Here is a 25102-nt window from a genome sequence, read left to right on the forward strand (position 1 = left end):
GTTATAGATGAATTGATGTTCGTAATGCGCCATGAAAATGTTAGCTACCGTTGGGGCACAAGAAGCTCCCATGCTTACTCCTTGGGTTTGTTGGTATAGAGCCCCATTGAATTCGAAGGTGTTTTCTTGAAGTACAATGTTAAGACATTCCAGTATGAAATGTGCCGGGCAGTCAATTTCATAGGTCTCAATGAACCATCTCACAGCTTCTAACGCTGCTGCTTGTGGGACATTACTATATAATGCCTCTATGTCCATAGTCACCAGAAGTTGTGATGACTGGTTGAAACTGATTTGTTCGATCTTATTAATAATATCGGACGTATCCGTTATATAGGATTTTGTTTTAGAGACATAAGGGCGTAGTATGGCATCAACATATTTAGATAATGCCTCTGTGGCCGATCCGATGGTGGTTACAATAGGCCTGTACGGTGGATTAGTAACATTTTTGTGGATCTTGGGAATCCCGTATATTGAAGCCATCTTAGGTTTGGCTACATTAAAAAAAGTCCATTCTTGTCCATTTTTGTTCACAAATGGCCCCTTCTTCCAGGGCCTTTTTTGTCAAATCTACTGCACCTACACATCTACTTTAGACCTTCTATAAATGTCCCTTCATCAGCTCCACATAGAGTACAACCTAATCCGCAATTAATAAAATAAATATTTTGTCACATTTCAAAGCTACTAATTGTATATATTGAATGTACTGTGGTACTGTCTTCCATGCAATGCATTATGAGTAGGGTGGATTTACCATATCTTCAAAGTTTATGATGCTCACTAGGGACCTCTAGGCACAGCTTGTGGTACCGCACCTGCACATCTCACATATTAGACCTTCTATAAATTTCCCTCCAATCAGGTACACATAGAGTACAACCTAATCGGAATTAATATAATAATTGTTTTGTCACATTTCAAAGCTATTAATTGTATATATAGACATAGCTATTTAAATGTACTCGTGGTATTGTCTTGCATGCAATGCATTAGGGGAGTACCATATGTGACCAAAGGTTTGTGGTGCTCACTAGGGACCCCTAGGAGCAGCTTGCGGTACTGGCAGTGCTGGTGCCTTGCTCATTAGGGACCTCTAGGAGCAGCTTGCGGTACTACACCTACCACATCTCACATTTATATTAGACCTTCTATAAATTTCCCTTAATCAGCTCCACATACAGTACAACCTAACCTAATCGGAATTAATATTCTTTTGTCACATTTCGAAGCTACTAATTATATATAGATATAGCTATTTGAATGTACTTGTGGTGCTGTCTTGCATGCAATGCATTATGGCTAAGTTTATCAAAGTTTATCATGCTCACTCGGGGCCTCTGGGAGAAGCTTGCAGTTCTGCACCTAGACAAGCACTGCTGGTGCCTTGCTCACTACGGACCTCTAGAAACAGCTTGCGGTACTGCACCTAGACATGCAGTGCTGGTGCCTTGTTCACTAGGGAGCTCTAGGAGCAGCTTGCTGTACTGCACTAAGACATACAATGGTGGTTCCTCGCTCACTATGCAATTATTTGCAATGCTCTAGGTCTTGTATTACTGAAAGTATGAGCTATTGGCGTTGCATTATTATTTGCAACACCAATACCTCAAACTATCAGTAATGCAAGACCTATTGCATTTCAAATGCTTGTTTTATTGTTGTAATCAAACAATATTACATTAGTGGACACCCCATGCAAGAATATTAGCAGTAATCACCTCAGTGCATTATGCAGAGTTGCCAGCACAAATGTAAAAATCCTTTTTCAGTTTGGAATGCCTCTACATGGGTAATCGATGGCAACCATGATTGCAATTCCCCAGGCTCGAGGGTAATATCTGTAATATTGCATGACTTATCACTCAAATATTAGCTTTAAATATATTTTGGAAAATCCTTTTTTCTGCAAACATGATTTTATGAGTTGTGAAAACATACGCATTTTCATCATGAATATACACCTTTCAATTTTGGGATAAATATATTAATTCTACCAAACAAAAGCTTCTAATTTAATATGCTGTGCTGCATATAGGAGAGCTACTACCAGGTAGCTAGAGAGCTACCAGTAGCTCATGAGCTACTCATTGGAGAAGCCTGTCCTAGACTCTCCGGCCCTGGGGGTAGGTGCAAAACTGTACAGTATCCAGAATGGCTCCAATGAAAGGGAGCATCTGCTGAATCAAGTGCGACTTCCGCATGATGACAGTGAACCTCAACGATTATAGGAGATTTGATGCTGTCTGGAGGTAGGGGACTCTCTGGGGTGGGCCTGTCTTCAAGAGCCAGTTGTATATGAAGGGGGAAGACTAGACCCCTGACCTTTGAAGGTGTGCTGTAATTACCGCCATCACATTCGAGTACGTTTTCATCATGAATACACACCTTTCAATTTTGGGATACATATATTAATTCTACGAAACAAAAGCTTCTAATTTAATATGCTGTGGTGCATATAGGAAAGCTACTACCAGGTAGCTGGAGAGCTACTTGTTGGAGAAGCCTGATTTAGTGGCACAATCAGCAATGCTTCTGAATGTTACAGTATCAATGCCCACATCGCAGTTTTGTGGGGGAAGATACAATGCATTTTTTACGGGAAAAGTGCTGTGGTGCACATATGAGACACAGTTTCGGTTGCTGGGATGGCATAAATCACAAGAAAAACAGCTAGTAATGTCAGAAGTCGATAGTCTGTATCTTAAAACAGCTGTGATAACAACAATGATGATAATACACGCTCAGGCCATTGGGACGTCCCCCCCCCCCCCATGTGTTTTGATGTGCATTTACTTCATTTAACATCCTGACGAGTACAGAACAAGCAAGGAACGCCTGGATGGCACAATGCAGAGCAACATCGTGGCAATTGTAGCTACTACATAGCAGAGGGGATTGAGTGGTGAACCCTGCTACATATTGGTTACTTACAATAGGCGGAGTGCGGGACAATGCACATCGGCAGGCGCCCTGTGTCTTGCTGCTGCTCACCGGAAGGAGGGGTCACTTGCCATTGGGATGCATTCTTGGTACTCTCTTGTCGCAGCGCTGTTGGGGGGGGATGTTAAGTGGCAAGGATGTGGGAGTAACTACAAACAACTGGGTGGGGGCATGGGTTGGCGGGACATCTCTAAACATCTGAAGTGTGAATTATAATATTACAGTAGCATTTGGGCGCTGGCTTGCGCACCTCGCAGGTCATGAAGGCACCGCGCTCTAGCTTACTTAGCGTGATCCCATACAGATAGATACAGCTCATAGGTATCACACGTGTAATAGGCCATTTCAGGTTGCATATAAGGGGCTCCACTGCTATTCGTGTGCTATTGGGCTGGCTTCGGGCTCTGGGTACTCACCACTGCTCAAGAGATCCTGCAATATTGCGTCAGTTTTCTGCAATTGGGGTCTTACGGAGGCCTAGTGTGTCCTCCCTATGCAGCGCTATGCTCTCTGCCGTGGCCCAGACCTGTAGCGAGCGCTCCAAGGCCTGCCATGCCAGGGGTTCTGCGAGCGCCAATGTTTTGTGATCAACCTCTTTGCAGTAATCAACCCTAGCGCTATAAATCGGGAGGTGAGTCAGAGGCGCTTGTTGCTGGCATACAGGTGCAGAATGCAGATTTCCCAATTTAGGGGTATTGCTCGGCCCGTACAGTGGCCTAGTGCTGATGTTACCTACTCCCAATATTACCCCAGTCTCGGGCAGCTCCACAGCATATGTAGCATGTCTGCATCTGCAGCCTGACAGCGCGGGCAGGCAGCAGCCGCTCCAACATAGAATTTGTTAATTTGTGCTGGCATGAGGTATACCCTCTGTGTTATGAAGTACTGTATAAGATGGAACCGCATGTTACGCGGGACGGCTTTTGGACCCTCTCGCCCCCTGTTCCACTCGACATCTGTGAAAAGGCGTTGGAGATCCTCCTCCCAGTGTGTGCATAGGGAAAGTAACGGTGTTGCTGTGTGAGATCTAAGGGAGGCGGTGAACCATTTTATGAGGTGCCTACCCTTCCCCATCATGTGTAGGTATTGGATGGGTAAATGCATGGATGGCTCTATGGACATGTCTCCCTAGTGTTCGTGCAGGGCAACTATGATTGGTGGGCGCATAAGGAATTGCCCCAGTGCTACCCTGTAAGTGTCTGAGTGAGGCATAGGATGACAGTTTTCCGTCATGATGCAAATCTCCCAGGTCCTGTATCCCGCTGTCGACTAGGTGGCATGGCTCTCGGGCCGTGATGGAGCCGTGGTTGCGTGGTGTGCCTATTATTGGGAGCGCATGGGCGTATGGTTTGATGCTTTGCATCAGGTGCAGACTTCTGCAGTAGTACCTGTATACCACGGTTAACAGGAGCTGTGACGGTGGCTTCTGTTTACTGCACAGGTCAAAATGGAGAGAAGGGTCTCGTGGGTCAGGGCCGGGAGTTCCGATGCAGTGTCGGCCAAGTGTTGCTCCGAGAGCCATACAGCCACCCATTGCAGCTGAGCCACCAGATAGTAGTGCTCTAAGTTGGGCAGGGCGAGCCCGCCTTGGTCTGTCAGCAGATATAGCTTTCCGGATTTCTACTCTGTTACGGGAAGTCCCTCAGACCTCTCGCCAGTTCCTCCAGCGTTTTGAAAAAGGGCTGGTGAAAGATATACGGCCAGATTAGCAAAATAATACAGCAGCCGCGGCAGGACCATCATCTTTGATAATGCCACGCGGCCCATAGTAGTTAGTGGGAGCGCCCCCCAGAATGCAATTTGCGATCAGATAGAAGATATTGCCCTGCCCATGTTGTCCTCAAGCAAGTCTTCTGGGTGATGGTATACCCGGATCCCTAGGTACCGGAAGGTTTGAGCCCTCCATTTGATGCACGTGCCATTAAGATCATATTGTGGGTCGGGTGAGGCCGCGTCAAATGGGTAAAGGCAGGATTTGGATGCATTGACCACCAGCCCCGGCACAGCGGCGAATTCTCTTAAGATGCGTTCTACATCTCCTGGGACTGAGTGCATCTCTCTTAGATATAGGAGGAGATCATCTGCATGAAGTAATATGATGTGTGTATTGTCATCTTGAGGGATCCCCCAGCCTGTACCTCTTGCCCAAAACATTGCCGCAAGTGAGAACAGAAATGGAGACAATGGGCTGCTCTGCCTGGTGCCCCTCCGTAGTCTGATCGGGGCTGACCCTCACCAGCGGGTTGTCCTACAGTAACCGGACCATCTTGATGAATGCCTCACCAAGCTCATAGAGTGGCAGTACCTCAAATAGGTAGTCACATTCTATAGTATCAAATGCCTTCCCCAAATCCAAGATCAGGCACCCCGAGCGGGGCTATTGCCTTGGCGCATATTTGGCGACCCTAAAGACTCGGTGAAGGTTCAGGGAGGTACTGCGCGTTGGGACAAATCCGTTTTGGTCTTCGTGCACAAGTGATTGGACAAGGGGTGCTAGCCGGTCCGCTAACAGTTTCACCAGTATTTTATAATCAGTGTTTAACAAAGCTAGTGGCCTGTATGAGCCTAGTTCCATCAGGTTTCGGTTTAAGCAGAGAAACTAACAGTGCTTCGTTTAGTGATGGTGGGAGGGAGGAGTCTTCTATTGCAGTGACATAGACCTCTTGGAGGTATGGCGCCAGTATTGTTGCATATGCCTTATAGAATTCAGATGGTAGCCCATCGGGGCCGGTGGTGTTGCCAGTTGCTTATGCAGATCTTCCCTGATCTCTCCTTGTTCAATCAGGGCGCCCAGTGTCTCACTCTGTTCTGGCGTGATATTGGGTAATTGGACTACTGAGAGGAACGCTCTCACTCTGGCATGGCCTTGTTGGGCTGTGGCTTTATACAGAGCTGCATAATGGTTGGTCATCTCCATGTGTATCTCATGTTGAGTGTACACTATGGGGGCGTCTATGGGGTGTACGGCATGTGTAGGATGCCTGGGCTGCTCCTGGCGCAGCAGCCAAGCCAACAATCTTCTGGGACTGTCCGATAGTGCATATGTATGCCCTGAGTGCGCTTTATAGTTAAGGCAACACAGGCATTCAAGGAGGTTAATGTGTTCCCTTTGCTTCTTGCGCAGCTTTTGTGGGTCCCCTGCACCTAATACCGCTTGGATGTCGCATGGTAGGAGGTCCTGTTCTAGCTTCCCTATTTCTCGGGCGAGTTGCTTGCACATGTTCCAAACCAGTCCCATGCTGTGTCCTCCGATCACTACTTAAATGTCTTCCATTCTGAGGGGACGCTATGCGCGGAACCATCGTTAGTCCTCGAAGTATTGCACGGTGGCGGTTTCTAACGAGGCGTGAAACGCGGGATCCTCCAGCACTGCCGGCTGGAGACGCCAGGTAGGGGCTGGAGGGGGGCCAGCTTCCCAGCTCAGCTTCAATACTTGGGGGTTATGATTGGAATGCGTGCAGCCGAGGTAATCAATGGTTTTAATGAGCGGCAGTAGCGAGAAGGAGCCAACAATCCGATCCAATCGGACATGTAAGCTGTGCACGTGATAGTAGAACGAGTATATGCAGGTGCCTGGGTAACGAGCACGCCTAATGTCTGTCAAAGACCAATGCATTAGCCAGCCGTGCAGGGCTTGAGCGTTAGAAGAGGCAGGGGTGCGTGTCAGTGGGGGAAAAGAGCGGTCCAAGAAAGTTTTGAGCACTGAATTAAAGATCTGAAAGAAACCCGTTAGTTAGATTCCTATCCTTAGAATATCCCCAGGCGTCGGGCTGGATCCGGAAAGAATTTTCGTCAGCAATACCCTTGCGCGTCGCTAGGCGTCGTCTGCGGCTCCACGTCCGTCGTCGGCATTGTGCGCCGGAATGACATCGTCGGAGTCCTCAGACGCCGCCCTTGCGCGCTGGCGTCAGTTCTTCTTTTTTCCACGCCAGACAGCGCCGATCCGGGAAGAGCATACCCTTTTAGTAATTTTTTGACTAAACTTTTTGACTCTTTTGGTCTATTCTGTCGACTCAACTCTGGTGCCAGTAGGATGCCTGGTTTCAAACCCTGTGACTCCTGTCACCGACTGATGTTGGTTACGGACCACCACCGCCGGTGCCTCTACTGCCTTGGGGCCGACCACGATTCCGAGTTGTACCCTGACTTCGAAGGCCAGGCGAGAGCAGTCCCGCAAGCTGCTGGAGTTCTGGCACTCGTTTGGTTCCAAGTCTTTGGGTAAGTCGAAGCATAGTAAGAAGTCCAAGAGTCGACATCGCTCTTCGGGCTCCGGTCGCGCGACTCGGCTGAGGGTTCGGGTGGTACCACCCGCGCGGCTCTGTCGGTGCTGCAGGGGTCGCGTCCGTCCCCATACATGCCGGTCCCTGGGACCGACGCGACTCTGGCGGAGGTCAGTGCCTTCCTCTCGGCCATGAGTGGCCTGGCTCCGCCGTCGACACCTGTCGGCGCGCCTTCGGTCCCGGCGCCGCTGGTCCCAGTGGGATCCAGGCCTGGATCCCAGTCGGCGCCGGTCGACCTCATGACCCCTCCGCCGGCGCCGTTCCCTGGTTCAGTCCGGGTTCAGGCCCGGCATCGGAGCGGCGCCGCGTCCGACGGGTGGCAATTTCATCTTCCGCCCGGCTCCGATCATTCCACCTGTCTACCAGGAATCGGATGACGGTGACGACTGGGAGGGGTCTGAGGACCCTCTGGCCCAGCAGGGCCAGTTATCACAGGACTGGGCAGATGAGCTGGGGGATGCCAGTGGTCTTGATACCTCCCCTAACACTGGCTTCATCTCTCCTCCGACTGTGGCTTTGGAGGAAGGTGCTGCTTTTTCTGTGGTGCTGCGCAAGATGGCCGAAGCCCTTGGGCAGGGCTGCCTGCTGTGGCTGTGAGGACTAACCTCCTCACCGAGGTGCTCCAACCATCAGCAAGCTCCTCAGAGCCTCTGCTGCAGTTTAATGAAGCACTACTGGACGTTCTGAAGGGCACCTGGTCCAAGCCCTCCACAGTACCTCCTGTGGGCCGAAACATAGCCCGGCGCCACCGCCCTGCACCGGGCGACCCCAGTTTTCGGTCCCTGCACCCCACGCCCGAGAGACTGGTTATCCAGGCCTCAAATTCCCAGAGCCCCTTCCCGTCCGCTCCCCCGGATCGGGAATCCAAGAGACTTGAGCAGTTTGGTAAGAAGCTGTTCTCCTCCCTTAGTTTGGGACTGCGGTCTGTTAACACCGCTTGTCTCTTGGACCGTTACTCCCACTCCTTGTGGGATACGGTGGAGGACGTGCTGCCCCAGTGTCCGGAGGAGGCCCGGACACGGCTCACCCAAGCTCTTGCCGAGGGGCGGGATGCAGCGTGGCACGCTATCAGATGTGGAGTGGACACTACGGACTCGCTGGGTAGGGCGATGTCGACCACAGTGGTGCTCTGCCGCCACGCCTGTTTGCGATACACAAGTTTTTCAGGGGATGTCCAGAGCACCCTCATGGACATGCCCTTCGATGGCAGTCTCCCTTTTGGCGACAAGGCGGATAGTGCGCTGGAGCGCTTTAAGGACTCCCGGGCTACGGCCAAGTCCTTGGGCCTCTTGACCCCGCGCCCGCAAACTTCTGCTTTTTGCCCCTTTCGTGGCCAAGGAAGGGGCGCCCCCTCACGTCCACCTAGCCACAGGCTGCAGAACCAACCTCCACGCGGTCGCGGACGTGGATTCCGCCGAGGCGGTACAGGGGGACAACGTTCCGGTCAGTCCACATCTACCCCGGCAGCATCTGCCTCAAAGCCCTCCTAGTCAGTGCTTTCAGGCCCATTCCACGCCAGTGGGAGGCAGAGTTCGCCATCACCTGCTGGCGTTCCATCACATCAGACAGATGGGTGCTGCAAATCGTCTGAAGGGGCTACTCCCTCCCCTACGAGGCGACCCCTCCAGGCATGCCACCGCAGTACCACCGCATGTCGGGGGATCACTTAAAACTTCTACAGGAGGAAGTTACGGCCCTCTTGGCTAAGGGGGCCATCGATCGCGTTCCTGTTCCAGAAGTAGGTCGCGGTTGTTACTCCCACTACTTTCTGGTTCCCAAGAAGGGCAAAGGGGGCCTACGTCCTATCTTGGACCTCAGGAGCGTCAACGCCTTCATCCGCAAGGAGAAGTTCAAGATGCTCACCTTAGCTCAGGTTCTGGCCTAGACCCTGGAGACCGGATGGTAGCGTTGGACTTGCAGGACGCTTATTTCCACATCCCCGTCCTGCCGGCCCACCAGCGTTACCTGCGGTTCACGGTGGGTCAGGAGCATTTTCAGTTTACCGTGACCCCATCGGCCTCACCAGTGCCACTCGGGTGTTCACGAAAGTGATGGCGGTGGTCGCAGCTCACCTGCGCAGATTGGGGGTTCCAGTCTTCCCCTATCTCGACGACTGGTTGTTAAAGGCAGGCTCGCCCCAGGCAGTCGTCTACCACCTCCAGACTACGGCCGACCTCCTGCATTTGCTGTGGTTCTCCATCAATGTGCCGAAGTCGCATCTGAGTCCCTCCCAGAAGCTCCTCTTTATCGGAGCGGTTCTGGACTCGGCGCAGTTCTGGGCTTATCCTCCGGAATAGCGGGTCTGGGATATTCAGGCTCTGATTCCCATCTTTCAGCCTCTATCCCGGTTTTCGGTTAGGTTGGTGCTGCGGCTTCTGGGTCTGATGGCCTCCTGCATCCTGTTGGTGCATCATGCCAAATGGCGAATGCGGGCTCTGCAGTGGGACCTGAAGTATCAGTGGGCCCAGCCAGCATCGAGGCAACCTGTCCGACCACGTCCTGATCTCGGAGGGCACTGCACGCCTGTTGCAGTGGTAGCTTACGGACTGCGATTGGGTCAGCGGCAGATCCCTCTACCTCCCCCAACCGGAGCACGTAGTGGTGACGGATGCGTCCCTCCTGGGATGGGGGGGCCACATGAGAGAGGCGGAGATCAGAGGCCTCTGGTCTCCGGCGGAGTCCCGGCTCCATATCAACCTTCTGGAGCTGAGGGCGAGCCGACTTGCACTGAAGGCGTTCCTTCCCTCTGTCCGGGGAAGTGTGGTGCAGGTGTACACGGACAACACCACCGCCATGTGGTATTGCAACAAACAGGGCGGGGTGGGATCGTGGACCCTTTGTCAGGAGGCTCTGCGCCTCTGGACATGGCTGGAACATCAGGGCATCACCCTGGTGGTTCAACATCTGGTAGGCTCTCTGAAGGCCAGAGCAGATGAACTCAGCCGCCGGTGCATGATGGATCACGAATGGCGTCTAAACTCGGACGTGGCGCAAGGCCTCTTTCGGCAGTGGGGAGATCCTTGGTTCGATCTATTCGCCACCGAAGAGAACGCGCAATGTCAGCAGTTCTGCGCGTTGGAGTTTCCAAGGCGGCACTCGCTCGGGGACGCCTTTCGTCGCGAGTGGAGTTGCGGTCTGTTGTACGCCTTTCCGCCTATACCACTTCTGCCCAGAGTGCTGAAGAAGATCAGGCGCGACCGGGCCCAAGTCATCTTAGTGGCTCCGGATTGGGCACGAAGGTACTGGTATCCCGAGCTACTCAGTCTGTCAATCGATCCCCAGATACGACTGCCTCTTCAGGAGGACCTTCTGTCGCAGCAGCAGGGGACGGTCCTCCACCCGAACTTGTCCAGTCTCCACCTCCATGCGTGTAGATTGAGCTGCGACAGTTGATGCCATTTGACTTGCCTCCTGAAGTCTGTGATGTGATTCTGGCAGCCGGGCGTCCCTCCACAAAATCGGCATACGCCTGCAGGTGGAACAAATTTGTGGCATGGTGCACAGCAAAGGCTGTGGATCCCCTTTCCGCCTCCTTTTCTTTCTGTCCATCCGGACAAAGTTGTTCTCAGGACTCGTCCTTCCTTTCTCCCTAAGGTGGTAACTGCCTTTCACATCGCGCAGTCTGTTACGTTGCCCACCTTCTTTCCTCCTCCGCATCCTTCGAAAGAGGAAGAGAGGCTCCACCGTCTGGACCCAAAACGGGTGCTGTCCTTTTATTTGGACCGCACCAAGCAGTTCCGGGTGGACGACCAACTCTTTGTTGGCTACTTGGGCGCTAAGAAGGGACGGGCGGTGCACAAGTGGACCATCTCTCGGTGAGTCGTTTTGTCTATCAAAGCTTGTTACTCCTTGCCTAAAAAGGAACCTCCTGTAGGGCTGAGGGCCCATTCCACTCGGGCCACAGCGGCGAGAACTGCCCTGGGCCGAGAGTCCCCTTGCAGGACATCTGTCAGGCAGCAACGTGGGCCTCGCTGCACACGTTTGCTAAACATTATTGCCTGGACAGCCAAGTCCGGAGAGACGGCTTCTTTGGCTGTTCTGTTCTCCAGGACTTTCTGGTGTGATCTTGTTTCGCAGACCCACCACCGGGGTTGGTTTTGCTGGGGTATCTATTCTAAGGTGAGGAATCTAACTAACGTGTTTCTTTCAGATGAACAAGTTACTTACATTTGGTAACGATATATCTGTAAGAAACATTAGTTAGTTAGATTCCTCACCGACCCACCCATCCTCCCCGTTCTGCGAACTGATATCTAGGGTTGAGGTTATCCCTTTCAGGGCCCTAGAATTTTTTGGCACCAATGTCGGTCTCTTGTATGGCTCTGCGTTCCTGGCACGGAAAGCTATGTACAAGAACTGACGTCAGCATGCGAGGGCGGCGTCTAAGTACTCCGACGACGGACGCGGAGCCGCAGACAACGCCTAGCGACGCGCAAGGGTATTGCTGACGAAAAATCTTTCCGGATCCAGCCAGTCGCCTGGGGATATTCTAAGGTGAGGAATCTAACTAACTAATGTTTCTTACAGATATATCGTTACCGAAGGTAAGTAACTTGTTCTTCCCTCCCAGTAACTACGGGATATCAGCCCGAGGCGAAAGCAGGCAGGTGAGTTTTTGCAGGAAGGCTGACTGCCCATAAGAATAGACTGCCTGTTTAGCCTGCCTCATACTAGAGCGTATCGCCCTTCTGGTTCGGTAGCCACTTCCTCTGCTATAAATAGGGTTCCGGCTCTGACCCATACTAATGACCCCCTTGCGGGGGTGAAAAAATGTGTGCTGAACACTTGTTTTTGCCATCTCTTACAGAGCCTAGTGGCCACCAATGGTATGATATGCGTCTCTCGCAGTAGCGCTATGTGTGCGGCTCCACTCTATAAGTACGAATAAATGGCTTAGCTGGAAAGTGGATGCCTCTTACATTCCATGTGATTACATTGATGTGTGCCATACCTGGGTGTGTGGTGTCCGAATGCGGTGCCCCGCCTGCTGCTGGCGCGGTAGCCTACTGGCGCAATGACTGTGGATGCTCCAATCCCATGTGCGATATAGTGCAGTGTGAGGTGTAGGAGAGGGAATAGGTGGGGGGAAACAGTAAAACTTCTGTGGAGTGGAACCGCAAAGAGGGCCCTCCCAAACAGTGTTGCAAACACATTCTGCCTTAAACAATGTCTGTTCACGATGGGGCTATGGTGTGTGGTGGTGGTGGTGTTGTCACTGTGCCCTTGTGGGTTGCCTCTGAAATGGTCCCTGCCAGAGGGCTGCAGATTTCGAGAAAGTTTACAGACTGCCGAAGTGGTGTAGCATGGCGTTGCAACGTGGTAAGGTACTGTCCGATGCGCAGTTCCGCCAGGTCTACACTCGCCCTGCTGGAAAAGGGTTTTGAAGGTAGGATGTTCTTTACTTCATTGCAGCTAAGGAGATAGGGTGATGAAAGGATATCTGCTGGAGCTTCAGGTGCTAGATGATGTCATCGGAGGTTTGTGGCGTCACCTCCGGGATCGGGAGAGTCAGGCCCTCCCGACCACGATTGGGACTGTTCTTCCTTGGCCATGAATTGAATGGATTCAGTGTCCAGATCCGAACTGTGGGACTGGTCACCCAGTGCTGCCGCGACCTGCAGGGCCTTCCGGCGCTCAGTAATGATTTGTTTTAGGTTGGGAGGTGTGATCTGCGCGGTCGGCGGTGCTGCTGCTGGGTGCTTGCTACGTTTCCTGCCGTCTATCTTGTGTTTTCGCTGTGGTTCCAGGCTCTGGGCATCCGGAGGATAGCTCTAGTTCTTATAGCCATGTCCAGGCTTTTGTAGGGGAGTCGAAGAAATGTGTGGTTTCCTCAGCCATCACGCGGAGGTGGGCAGGGAACAGGAGGGAGTAACGCATGCTTAGCTCCTTGAGGCGTTTCTTCAATGACTGGAAAGAGCTTCTGCAACATTGAACCAGCGCGGTGTAGTCCGGGAAGAAGATAACATGAGCATTGCCTACCATTATGTCTGAGGTATTTCGGGTCTCCCGTAGTATGGCGACCCGGTCACTAAAGTTGAGGAGCTGGATAAGGAAAGGCCTGACCGCTATCTTTGGGGGGATGGCTGTTTCCGGACCGGTACTTAATGTGCACGTTCAATGACGAACTGGGGGGACAGTACACTTTCCGGCAGAATGCTCCTTATCCACTTCTCTGCGTAAGACACAGGATATTGATAATATCACTGATAACATTTCAAATGACATCATTGATGAAAACACTGGGCAGGGTTGGGAGCAAGTTCGACTTAGCTCAATAAACTATATCTGGTTAATTTCATGTTTTCTTTTTTTAATTGTAAGATGTTACTCTGTAACTGACTTTTTTCCTAACTATATCTTTAATTTAACGTTTGTTTTGTCAGTGAACATATATGTGTGTGTATAAATATGTATATATATATATATATATATATATATATATATATATATATTCACTTAAAAAACCATAGGTTTCACACATGTTATAGTTAGGTGGATATTTCACTCGTAAAAAACCAATGAAATTCCCCCGTTATAGTTAGTTGAGATAACTATAACTCGCGCGCCCGCAATCCTCTGCTCATGACGTCACATATTACATCACTCATGACATGGTCAGTGGCATCACTCATGACATCACTGATGACATCATCCTTGTGATAGAGTGGCGGTCGCGCGAGTTATAGTTATCTCAACTAACTATAACGGGAGAATTTCATTGTGTTTTTTACGAGTGAAATATCCACCTAACTATAACATGTGTGAAACCTATGGTTTTTTAAGTGAATTTGCAAGGTTTTTTAAATGCTAATTCCTAACTATAACGTGTGTGAAACCTATGGTTTTTTCAGTGAATTTGTATGGTTTTTTAAATGCTAAGTTATGTATGTCTTATTTTTTTTTTAATATATTTATTTTTCAATAAACTACGTTTAAAAAAATCTTTTTTTTTTTTTTTTTTATGGTTTTTCACCGTGCGCGCACCCCCGCGATTTAAAAAAAAAAAATTTACAATCTTTTTTTCTGCCTTTGGGGTCCTTCAGGGACCCCTGACCAAGGCTAGGGGGTCAGGAACTCTCTACCCTGCCCCCTTTTCACGTTCACCACCTTCCTTTTCCACTCTCGCACTGAAAACAAACAAAATGGCGGCCGACACTTCCTGATTTCGACCGATTCGAACGTTGACTGACATGTAACAGCCAATCAGAATTACGCTCGCGCACGTAAGGGTGCACGCACCGTGCGCGGCTATAGATATGTATGTGCTTTTAAATGCAATTTTCTCAGGAACTACTGAACAGATTGACTCCATATATGCAAAAGGCACTTCCCTGACCTGAGGACTACCTCTCTGCCAAATTTCAAGTAATTCTGTTCAGCCGTTCGGGCTGTACCTTCGACTAAAGGTCCTATGGAAAAATGCATGGGGAAAACGTGTTTTGGGACCCCCCTTTTTTCTCGGCCCCCGCTTGACGAATCACCCCGAGACTTTCAGGGTAGGAGCTGAGCGGAGCGCCCCATTAGTTTTGAAAATTTCGCCAAGATTCGTCAACCGGCGCCAAAGGTATTCAAAATTGAATTTTGAGATTTCCTATGGAAACACGGTCCTAAGTATAACTATCTACTGGCGACCGCCAGTAGATAAAATATATATATATATATATATATATATATATATATATTACCTACTGGCGGTCGCCAGTAGGTAGTTATAGTTAGGACCCCTTTTCCATAGGAAAACCTCAACATTCTATTTTGAATAACTTTGGCGCCGGTCGACGAATCCTCGCGAATTTTTTAAAATAGGTGGGGCGCTACGCTCCGCTCCTACCCTGAAAGTCTCGGGGGGATTCGTCAAGCGGGGGCTGAGATAAAAGGGGGGTCCCAAAACGCGTTTTTCCCATGCATTTTTCCATAGGACCTTTAGACAGGGCTACAGCCCGAACGGCTGAACAGAATTACTAGAAATTTGGCAGAGAGGTAGTCCTCAGGTCAAGGAAGTGCCTTTTGTAGGTTTGGTGTAAATCTGTTCAGTAGATTCTGAGAAAATAGCCGTTAAATCAATATATATATCTGAGCCAGCTTACGGTGCGCTTACGGTACGCTTACCGTACGCGTACGGTGGCGTGCGCGAGCGCGATTCTGATTGGCTCTTAGATCTTAGTAAACATTCGAATCGGTCGAAACCAGGAAGCGGCGGCCGCCATTTTCTCTCTCGCACTCTGAGGGGGGAGCTGATAAACAAATGCCAAAAACATATAAAGGGGCTGTTTAGACAGCGCCCATGCACATAACCATGTTAGTTGAGTCTTCAAAGATCCCCCAAGGCAAAAAACGGTAAATTTTAATTTTTCGAAAATTTCGCCGATTACGCTTACCGTACGCTTACCGTACGCGTACGGTAAAAAATTATAAAAAAAAAAAAATTCCACACTCTCTCCACCCCGTGTGCAAATGGTGGCCGACGGCCACCATTTGTGCATGGCTTATAAGAGCACAGCATTTCCCCCAAAAAATTTCAACAGATTACCTATCACAAGGAAGCGCATAATATGTCCTCCATGTGCGCATGGTGCGCGAAGCGCATCATGCGTACATGGCCCATCTAGCGTAACGTGGGCACGGCACTAACTGCGTAAAGTGGGTGCGCGGTGCGCGAAGCGCACCGCGTGCTCACTGTGCGCGCACGGTGCGCGAAGCGCACCGTGCGCGCACGGAACGAACTGCGTTAAGTGGGCGCGCACGCCACGAATGGCGTAAAGTAACTTAGCATTTAAAAAAACGTACAAATTCACTGAAAAAACCATAGGTTTCACACACGTTATAGTTAGGAATTAGCATTTAAAAAACCAAGCAAATTCACTGAAAAAACCATAGGTTTCACACATGTTATAGTTAGCGGAAATTTTACTGATAAAAAACCAATGAAATTCCCCCGTTATAGTTAGTGCAGGCAACTATAACTCACGCGACCGCAATCTTCTGCTGATGACATATATGTCTTTTTGAAAAAAAAATATTTGTAATATATGTATAGCTAAAAATGTATGGAAGAAGACATGGGCAAATAAGTGTCTAAATACAGTATTAGCATCAGCAGAGGATTGCGGTCGCGTGAGTTATAGTTGCCTGCACTAACTATAACGGGGGAATTTCATTGGTTTTTTATCAGTAAAATTTCCGCTAACTATAACATGTGTGAAACCTATGGTTTTTTCAGTGAATATATATATATATATATATATAATATGTATATTCATTTGCTGTTCATCACTTAAACCTTTGATCTTTACAAATTGCAGGTATATTTATATCGTTGATTAATTAATTTGGATTTAACCGCAGTGATTTATTTGCAACAGTGATTATGATGTTATACTCCCACAATCTAAGTATTTTGTTTGTTTATTTTGAGTCAACTCTTTGATTGGGTGAAACTGTCTTTTTGATGGGAGGTCCGGCATCAGCGCGTCAGGTGATCAAGATCGCGGAGGCGATCGAAACGCGTCTGAGGCGGACACTTGTCTGACGAATTGAAAATAAAGTGTCAGGATTTGATCTTTGAAGCCGCTTGGTGTATTTCTTGGAATGGCAGTTTTTGAACATTGACTGAGGTCCGTACTTGCGTTTAAACTACCTTTGGGAAATCGGGAGGTCAGGACTTTGTCTGCATATATATATATATATATTACCTACTGGCGGTCGCCAGTAGGTAGTTATAGTTAGGACCCCTTTTCCATAGGAAATCCGCAACATTCTATTTTGAATAACTTTGGCGCCGGTCGATGAATCCTCGCGAATTTCTCAAAATAGGTGGGGCGCTACGCTCCGCTCCTACCCTGAAAGTCTCGGGGGGATTCGTCAAGCGGGGGCTGAGATACAAGGGGGGTCCCAAAACTCGTTTTTCCCATGCATTTTTCCATAGGACCTTTAGACAGAGCTACAGCCCGAACGGCTGAACAGAATTACTAGAAATTTGGCAGAGAGGTAGTCCCTAGGTCAAGGAAGTGCCTTTTGTAGGTTTGGTGTAAATCTGTTCAGTAGATTCTGAGAAAATAGCCTTTAAATCAATATATATATCTGAGCCCGCTTACGGTACGCTTACAGTACGCTTACCGTACGCGTACGGTGGCGTGCGCGAGCGCGATTCTGATTGGCTCTTAGATCTTAGTAAACATTCGAATCGGCCGAAACCAGGAAGCGGCGTCCGCCATTTTGTCTCTCGCACTGAGTGTTATTTATCAAACATGATGCCCAAAAACATGTTACGGGGCTGTTTTGACAACTCCCTCCCACATAGTCATGTTGAGGGAGTCCCCAAACATCCCCCAAGAGCAAAAACGGTATTATTTTTTTTTCGGCAATTTCGCCGATTACGCTTACCGTATGCTTACCGTACGCGTACGGTAAAAAATTATAAAAAAAAAAAATCCACACTTTCTCCACCCCGTGTGCAAACCACCATTTGTGCATGGCTTATTAGAGCACAGAAATTCCCCAAAAAATTTCAACAGATTACCTATCACAAGGAAGCGCATAATATGTCCTCCATGTGCGCACGGTGCGCGAAGCGCATCGTGCGTACATGGCCCATCTAGCGTAACGTGGGCACGGCACTAACTGCGTAAAGTGGGTGCGCGGTGCGCACCGCGTGCTCACTGTGCGCGCGCGAAGCGCACCGCGTGCTCACTGTGCGCGCACGGTGCGCGAAGCGCACCGTGCGCGCACGGAACGAACTGCGTTAAGTGGGCGCGCACGCCACGAATGGCGTAAAGTAACTTAGCATTTAAAAAACCGTACAAATTCACTGAAAAAACCATAGGTTTCACACACGTTATAGTTAGCGGAAATTTTACTGATAAAAAACCAATGAAATTGCCCCGTTATAGTTAGTGCTGGCAACTATAACTCACGCGACCGCAATCTTCTGCTGATGACATATGTGTCTTTATGAAAAAAAAATATTTGTAATATATGTATAGCTAAAAATGTATGGAAGAAGACATGGGCAAATAAGTGTCTAAATACAGTATTAGCATCAGCAGAGGATTGCGGTCGCGTGAGTTATAGTTGCCAGCACTAACTATAACGGGGCAATTTCATTGGTTTTTTATCAGTAAAATTTCCGCTAACTATAACATGTGTGAAACCTATGGTTTTTTCAGTGAATTTGCAAGGTTTTTTAAATGCTAATTCCTAACTATAACGTGTGTGAAACCTATGGTTTTTTCAGTGAATATATATATATGTATGTATATATATATATATATATAAAAATGTATATATTTTTTTTGCAACAACACTTTTCACAAACAAAGGGCGCACTTAGCTGGTGCATGCGTCAAAGCTGGACTTGCCTTGAAATTATATTGTTCACCAAAAACAGAAATAATGCATCACTCTCCTCGGGATTTTGTAATTTAATTTATTTGCAAGCCAATTCACTCCACCTACGCGTTTCAACCACACAGGTCTTGGTCACGGTACATAGCTATGCATCATGACCAAGACCAAAAACATCGATATTCACTAGGTATTATTCAGTGATCTAACAACAAATTTTGCTCCTGGTATGCGCTGTTTATGACCACACATATTACATCACTCGTGCCATGTTCAATTACATCGCTGATTACATGACTGGACCGAGGGTATAGGTTGGATGAGTACACGAGCGCCAACATTGGGGAGTTGGAATGAGGTACGTGCGTGAATGGTCTCTTGCCGAAGAGCTGCATATGAAAGCGTGTAGAAAGGATGAAAAACTAGCAGAGGATATTGCAACCTGGAGAGAATTATGTAGAAAACTTTTTAACCCTGTGGGAAATGGAACTGGACAGAATGAATCCACTGATTGTGATAGTGAAACGTAAAGTAAGGACCCCATTGTATTGTGATACTGTTTAGTGTATGGCTCCCCCATATCTACTACAAAGGTGCGTGCTTACTTAGACATGCTGTCGTTAACGGATTTTCATGATTGATGTGTCACTGGATTCTGCTATTCTGTGGAAACTGTGTAGATGAAGTTATTCTGATATTTCTGTACAACCACGCAGTTGTTGTTTTAAACTGAATGAAGTTTCTAAAAAAAATGGATTACCTGACTGATGACATCTCAAATTACATCATTACTGACATTACTGATGACGTCATCGAAAAAATTTAACAGTTTGCTATACTCTATCGATACTGGAAGCTATTCACCGATCTACAACTAGACCTCATTTTCTAACCTAGTTTTATTGTTAAAGAGGGTAACCTTTTGCAGCATGCAGGAGATGAAGCATATCCGTTGAATCACCTGCATTTCGTTGAGCTCGTACTCTTTTTTCACTTGAATTCCGGTACAAAAGGAACTTAACAATTCTGTAGACATTAATGCAAACAGCAATATATGTAAGAATAAACTTAACGCCTGTAAATTACTCACAAGTGTAAATTACGTTTATGTAAAGCCCCTTTAATGTCTCTGTAGACATTAAGGTGTGCAGCAAATAATTAAACATTGAATACTGTTCAAAAGAATGTTCAGTAATTATATGTCCCTTTTAAATACCTCATATGATATAGATTTTTAAGTCAGTGGTTTTACATCTATGCATCAATCAAAGATAAAGCATGCACAACCAGATCCTAAGCGCAGCCCTCCATAGTTTGTAAAAATGCCTTGCACATATTCTTGAATTGAGCAGAATGGTATTCATCCTTAGAACAACGTTTACAATCATACTGTGACTTGAACATTTTATAAGTCAACCATATATTATACATTCTTCAACAATGTGAACTGTCTCATAATAAATATCTGGACAAATATCCAGTTTTATTGAAATTGTCAAAATCACTACATGACACAGGTGACTAATGTATTGTAATGATAAGCTTTAGTTTTTTCCACATATTTTGGCAACAAGACTTTGATTCAAGCCACTACCTGTAATGTATGTCTACAACTCACATTAGTTGCGCTTAGTCTCTTTCTTGTTTAATTGAAGTACTTTTCCACCTAAGACTTTACTGGTTGTTAAATCGTTCACCATATAACTTTTACCGTAGTGACTCTGACTTGTCTTCTGTTGCACCCCATTTTTATTGTGTACATACACACATGTACACAGTCAATCTATGCTATATATGTTTGTGGGCCCTTTACTACCTAGATTGTTTTTAAAATGATCTAGCTTGCAATAGAGTAATTTGAGGAGTAGTAGTTTGGATGATGTCATCTGTGATCTCATCAGTGATGTCATTTGAGATAATTCATAAAAGGAGGACCAGAGACATTTTTTAAAGACCGCCAGGGGCCAATTCCCCACTATCCAACTAGAAAACATAATAGCAGGCCCTTGGGTTTAGTTCAGTGTGAGAGTGTTGGGATATCCCTTTCTTAGGACGATTTCCCTTACCCAGCCATAGGTGGCACGCTTCATCATAGTGGATCTCCTCGCACTGCGGACCTAGTTGTAGTGCGGGCTACAACCCCCTCTGAAAGGGAGGTATACTAAATCTCTAGAACAGAAGGGTGTGGGGAGGGGGCAAGTGAACAAGAGAAAGTGACTAAAACTAACTCTGATATGCTGGACAATTTTATGCGCATTCATAGGCCAGAATTAAAAGAAATGCAACTAAGACATAAGGACATTCAATCGGTCAAAGAATAGGGAAGGTCGACATGTTTCAGCCTAGCACTCCCCGTAGGGATGCAGCGGCTTTCATCAGGACCGAAAGGATGTGCAGAAAGTGAAGTGCCAATAACCACTTGATTACCTTAAAACAGTGGTAAAGTGTTTATACAAAACCAGTAGGTGGAGTGGTACATCACTCAAACCTGGGGTATATTGGTCAGCAAGCACCCTAGACAGAGAAACAAAATAAGTACATTTAACAAAAATTCACAAGACCCACAACCCCCTACTATGCATGACTCTAATTAAAGTGCATGTAATGATCTAGTTTAATGTAAGAGTAATATACAGCACCTACCTGAATTGTTGGGTGAGCACGTAGATACCGGTGACCTTGGTATAGCAGACTCCAGGCGGCATCCGATACCTATGCAAACACATAGAGGTGGTGATAAAGTATGACTTTTAAATATAGTCAAGGAACCCCACACAGAGTATGCAGTTGACTTAGCACGTGACAAACAAAGGGGAGAGTCACTAAAAAGAACTGTGAAAATTGAAAACCTTGCTATGATATTCAATCAGGAACAGAAAGGTTAAAGGGTATCCCTTTAGATGGAGAAAACAAACGCCTGGCCTGTTCAAAACAGGCCGTAATGGCTCAAGCAACAGCAAGGAGCCACTTCGAATAAGTGCGCTTGCATTACCAATCAGGAGCGCGAACCATGAGTAGCAACAGCCAAGCTCATAAACTGCCAGGGACCAAAATGTGTGTCCATAGTAACATCATGTATTTCAAAGAAAGAAAAAAACGTACATGGCATCGTTATATTGACAGACCATGCAGATGTCCGCATGCAAACTGCAGAGTATCCCAGGACGTAATGCAAAACTAGCGAACAGCCAAGTTAGCCGAGGTGTCGTCTTGTGCCTCGTTTGGGGGAGAAAATATGCACATACCTAACTAGCGGAAAGACAGTAAACGATCAAGCCAGGAAGCCTCAACTTTTGTGCACATAGGTGGAACACCATCTGGCTGGTGACACGGAATGCACCATGTCACGGATGGCGGATCCTCTACGTTCTGTGGACGGTCGGGAGGTTGGGAAATGTAGTGTGAACTGCGAGGACGAATAGCTGCCATTGCCGACTCAAGCTGAAGCAGTTTGATGTTTCGTTTAACACATAGCATGTCCCCTAAGCAGAAGGATTTTAAAAATGGAAGAAAAGACTAACTGAACTGTATTTATCAAACTGTTATCCTGTGATATAGGACCAATAGCATGTTACAAACATGTAGCGAACTGCCTATTGTGAAACGGACGATAGGGGTGCAGCATCCTAACCATAACCAAATCATTGTGTATAATGTATAATAAAAAAAGGGTTAGAGATGCTAGTATGAATAAAACAGAATACATAATCAGGAATACTGACATCAATATAGATAAAGAGGAAAGGAAAAGAGAAGAACTGAAGGAGAGGGATCCTAGAATTATTACAGACGATCCTATGGGCAAGACAGGGAAAACCAAGGAATGTCGTTGTTAAGACCTTGGCTGTCATGCTTAAGTCTAAAAACCCAGCGTTGCTCCTTATTAAACAAGAATTGTGTTATGTTGGCAATTGGTTATGAAATATCTGGTTTGTCCAGTACTGGTCATGTAAGTTTGTTGGGTTCATGTTTCAAATCCCAGAAGTGTGTTGTCAATTTAGTAGTTGTTTTGTTACATCAAATTGTGTTCTTGTTTTCTGAGATGCAGATCTTAATCTTCCTAGTAGTCGTTCCTACATATCTCAGACCACAAGGGCCTGTGATTACGTAGATCAAATTGTCAGAGTTACAATTTGTGTGATTTTGTAGTAACCAAGGCTGTTCTGTGCCTATGTTGATGTGTGTAGTGTATTCGGTCTGGGCACAAACGCATGACTCACACTGAAAATTTCCTCTGACCGGTTGTGAGTCCTAAAGGGTATTTTGATGTGTAGCATGCTTGGTGTGTGTCTAGTATGCACCATTTTGACTCTCAGGTTGATACTATGTTTGAAGACAAACATAGGTTTGGGGAGTAAACATGATCCTTTGTTCAAGATCTTCCAGTTTTTGGGGATAGATTTTTGTATCAAACTTGACCTATTGCTAAATGTGCTCACGCATATCAGACGATCAGTAGATTATTTGTGGGGACGTGCTTCTTGGAGGGCTCTGCGGTTATTATTCTTAGCTCTTTTGTCCGATTTCTAAATCGGGGTCTGTGGGTATTGATGATCCAGAAGTTGACATTCTAGATGCTGTGCATGATTCTTGAACTTTGCAACGTCTGTACAATTACGTCTGGGACGTAAAAATTGGCCAAACGGTAAATTATCTCTCTACGATTTTGGGTGAAAGCTAGTGTACTCTCAAACAAATATAGGGATAGAGGGCTTATAAATAATAATCTTTATTATTATTCATATAGGTCCAGCATACGTGCCCAACAAGCAGTGAAAACAAAGAGGTATGCAGTTCCTAGAAGTGACGCAGGGTGTGGTGGTATAACTCGAAGGTGCCAAGGTGACAATGTGAGGGTGTTAATGTACGCAGGAGAGAAGATCACTCCTTCTGGAAAAGAAGACCCTCACACACCCAACAAGCGGGTGTCTTGCTTCATCACCGGGTCTTGCTCCTTATCGGGCCGGCGGTGCAATGCCCGATCAGGCACCCAAAAGGGGCCTTCCTAACGGAGATTTCCAATGCCGATGAGTGAGGTGTGTAAGGCATTACTTCTACTAGCTGGTGTAGGTGCATGTGAAGTGTGAAGTGAGTGAACTAAAACAGGGATAGGTGATCCACTTAAAACTATTTTAATAAAGCATGGTCACCATCCTGATTAAAACCAAAGTGAAATGCACATATCTCACCTTTAGGTGTGTGAGTCAATGTGCTAAAAGGGTCAACATGTTTCTTGCCAGGTAATTTATTAATTGGCAATTCTTCAGGACCAAAAAGAAGGCTACCTACACTTTTTTGGTGGTGGTCACAACCTCTAGGAGGTATCAATGGTGGCTACACCTACAGCACCCTAAAAATGTGTGGTACCAAAAGTTAATTAACACAACCTGCGAAAAAAGAAAAGGATTAAAAGTATTGCAATCAAAGATAACATTACAATAGCGACAATACGAGATATCAGGGTTGCTGGAGACAAGTGGTAATGTCAATGTAACCGTGACATGCATCGATTGTGAGCAAACGTGTGCAGGACATACTTCGAAAAAGCAGCAGTAAAATTTACAAATCATTACACTGAACATCCCCAGAGTTTGGCTGAGCACAATGACCAGGAATAATGTCAGGACACTCACCCTCATAAGCTGTGATGAAATCAAGCCCAGGGTGGGAGAGCACTAAATTTATAGTGTCCTAGGATATAGAAAGCAGATAAACACACGAAAAAGGTAAATATGATAACATCACAGAAAAAGTCATAAATCTGCATTGCGTTGAAACACTGGGTATAATGGAACCCTCGTTGCTGACACGAAAACAATATGCAGTTAAGGATGCGCATCATTAGGACCAAGTAGCGTGACAAATAATACAATGCCAACCAGAGATCATGTGCACACCACTGTGTTAACAGCTAATTCCCCATCAAGGCTGGAGAAGCTGAATAGTACCGAAAGTCTCCCCGTAAGCAAACAGCCAGGTTAAGTTGACGATGCTTTAGTAAGGGATGGCCAGCGTGGAAGCACTTAGCTTCGAACGCGGTCCCAGAGCTAATCGGGGGGATGCAAAGGCAGCCTATAGGTAGGAGTACTAATACTGATGCTTGTCCATTATTCATGGGAATAATAAAGTTACGGGGACCGGGGAATATAAAATTAAATCATGTAAACATGCCCTTGAAATAGGAAAGGCTTAATGCAGGTACTCACGATTCCGTAATAAGGAAAGCTCCGCAAACCTAAAGCCTCACCATCCACCGAGGTATGGTTCAAGGACACCCAGCTCGCGTCTGAGTTAAGAATATATGCCGGCGGGCCGTGAGGGAAAATGGGGCGGGACTTCCGGTAAGGAAAGTCGTGCTGCGTGAGCAGAAAGACTATACCGCTAACCTCACTGAGTGTGTTTTAGTGAGAGCGCGGTCGTCGTTACCATGGTGACCAACGCGGGGAAATCGCAGTCGCAATAGCAGCAAAAAGAGAAGAGAGGCGTGCGAGGCCATCAACTTGGACGCGAAGTGGGAGGGAAGAGTCGGAAAA

The 25102-nt window shown here is 47.1% G+C and overlaps 1 protein-coding gene and 1 long non-coding RNA gene across 10 annotated transcripts in view; one reads left to right on the top strand and one right to left on the bottom strand.

The window, feature by feature from the left end:
- TTC13 (tetratricopeptide repeat domain 13) overlaps positions 1 to 25102 on the top strand; it is a 1316170-nt gene that overhangs the window by 596267 nt on the left and 694801 nt on the right. The gene's annotated exons all lie outside the window — the stretch shown is intronic.
- Positions 1 to 25102, bottom strand: part of LOC146821100 (uncharacterized) — a 58976-nt gene that overhangs the window by 4538 nt on the left and 29336 nt on the right. For 2 of the 5 annotated variants that reach the window (XR_014963096.1, XR_014963094.1), the window contains 3 exons: positions 21213 to 21281; positions 20997 to 21083; positions 19489 to 19595 (listed from right to left, as the gene is read on the bottom strand). This is a non-coding gene — a long non-coding RNA (uncharacterized LOC146821100). Of the gene's footprint in view, positions 1 to 19488; positions 19596 to 20996; positions 21084 to 21212; positions 21282 to 24202; positions 24261 to 25102 lie in introns of all 5 variants that reach the window. The other 3 variants (XR_014963095.1, XR_014963097.1, XR_014963098.1) reach the window with 3 other exon arrangements.

This window comes from Triturus cristatus, chromosome 6, assembly GCF_964204655.1.
Source record: "Triturus cristatus chromosome 6, aTriCri1.1, whole genome shotgun sequence".
Lineage (NCBI taxonomy): Eukaryota > Metazoa > Chordata > Amphibia > Caudata > Salamandridae > Triturus > Triturus cristatus.